Source organism: Artemia sp. Qi Xiang Cuo, chromosome 3 (assembly GCF_049724085.1).
Source record: "Artemia sp. Qi Xiang Cuo chromosome 3, ASM4972408v1, whole genome shotgun sequence".
Taxonomy (NCBI): Eukaryota; Metazoa; Arthropoda; class Branchiopoda; order Anostraca; family Artemiidae; genus Artemia; species Artemia sp. Qi Xiang Cuo.
In genome coordinates this window covers 87592858-87594347 of record NC_142796.1, presented here as the reverse complement: position 1 = coordinate 87594347, position 1490 = coordinate 87592858, and the positions used below count along the sequence as shown (strand labels likewise).

The following is a 1490-nucleotide window of genomic DNA, read 5'->3' as shown; positions in this document are numbered from 1 at the left end:
ATTGGTACAATCTTGTGCAATTCTTATCAATAACAAAAACCTTGCCAGCTTTTTAAAATGTCCATGTCTAACTCTAATGTCAAAGGCGTGGGTTTTCTTGTGCAATTCAATATAAGTTTTCATGTAAGTTTAGAAGTACTAGATAGGTTACTACTCATAAGCAATAACATATAAGAAACGCACATATTGCGGTAGGATGGCATACTGTATTCAGCGGTATAAAACATAGTTCTGCAGTTCATTTTGGTTGCTTAATAATATTTCAATTTATTTTATCCAAATAATATTAAAATTCCAATTTATCCAAAACCTTATTTCATGTCATTTTGGTTGGTTATCTATATTGTTCTCATTTTTGTTGCATATTTTGCACATTCGCATAAATAAATATTCTGCGTATACTGCACATTTCTTAGTTAGGAACATAACCACAGTATATTTCATTATGATATGAAATGAATATATGCAATCAACCTGTTTCGGTATGAAAGGTTATTTTATTCAGCGGGATGAAATATAATCCTGCAGTTATATTTCATATTATTTGGTTGGCTAATTATACTGTTCATATCTTTTCACTTACTTTATACATTCATATAGATGAAGATTTTATATATAATGCAATTTTTCTTAATAAGAAGTTTAATCACTGCATGAAACAAATATATGAAATAAATATATCTTGGAATGAAAGTTTTTCCTATATTCCGGTATGAAATATAGTGCTGCAGTTGTATGTATATATGTTGTAATATATACGTATACGTATATATATAATATATACGTCATAATATCAAACTATCAGTATATATGTTAGTTAATCTTGTGTTTCATGTCTTTTCACATACTTTACGTTTTCGCATAAATAAATATTTGCACCTGTTGCACTTTTTTTTAGTAAGAGGTACAACCGCATTATATTTCATTGTGGTGTGAAATGAACATATTGTGTGATTATGTTCTATTTATTGGTGTGAAACGGTGCTGCGGTTACATATAGTGCTATTTCGACTGGTTAACTAAATTGTTTTAATTTTTTCAGGGTTTCTCCTTGCATTCTAGGAAAAAGAAAGACAGGACTGTTGATTTGAATGAATTAGTCCCTGAAGAACTGATCGAAGATGATATTGCTTTTGAAGAATTTGAACAAGATATAGAAGTAAAAGAAATTGCAATTGGGTACCTAGAGGGGGCTGCGTATATTTGTTTAACAGTTTTTAATTTTGTAACTGCAGTTGCAACACAGTTTGAGTTCTATCGTAAAAAACTAGAAGAGGAAGAAGAAGCCGAACACGGAGAAGAAGGAGAAGAACATCATCCAGAAGAGGGGCATCATGAATCTGGTCATTCTCACAACGAAGCTGGAGAAGATCACGAAGGATCAGAACATCATGGCAACGAGTTGGTTCATTACGAAGGAAAAATTGAAACAAGTGAAATTAACAAAGGTAACTCTGAATCAAATGAGATCAATGAATTACATATTTCAA

The 1490-nt window shown here is 30.9% G+C and overlaps 1 protein-coding gene across 1 annotated transcript in view; it reads left to right on the top strand.

Moving 5' to 3' along the window:
* LOC148954708 (uncharacterized) overlaps positions 1 to 1180 on the top strand; it is a 46836-nt gene extending 45656 nt beyond the window's left edge. Inside the window, exon 3 of the mRNA XM_089086703.1 lies at positions 1043 to 1180. The gene's annotated coding sequence lies outside the window, so the exon portion shown is untranslated. The remainder of the gene's footprint in view (positions 1 to 1042) is intronic.
* Positions 1181 to 1490: the final 310 nt, after the last annotated feature.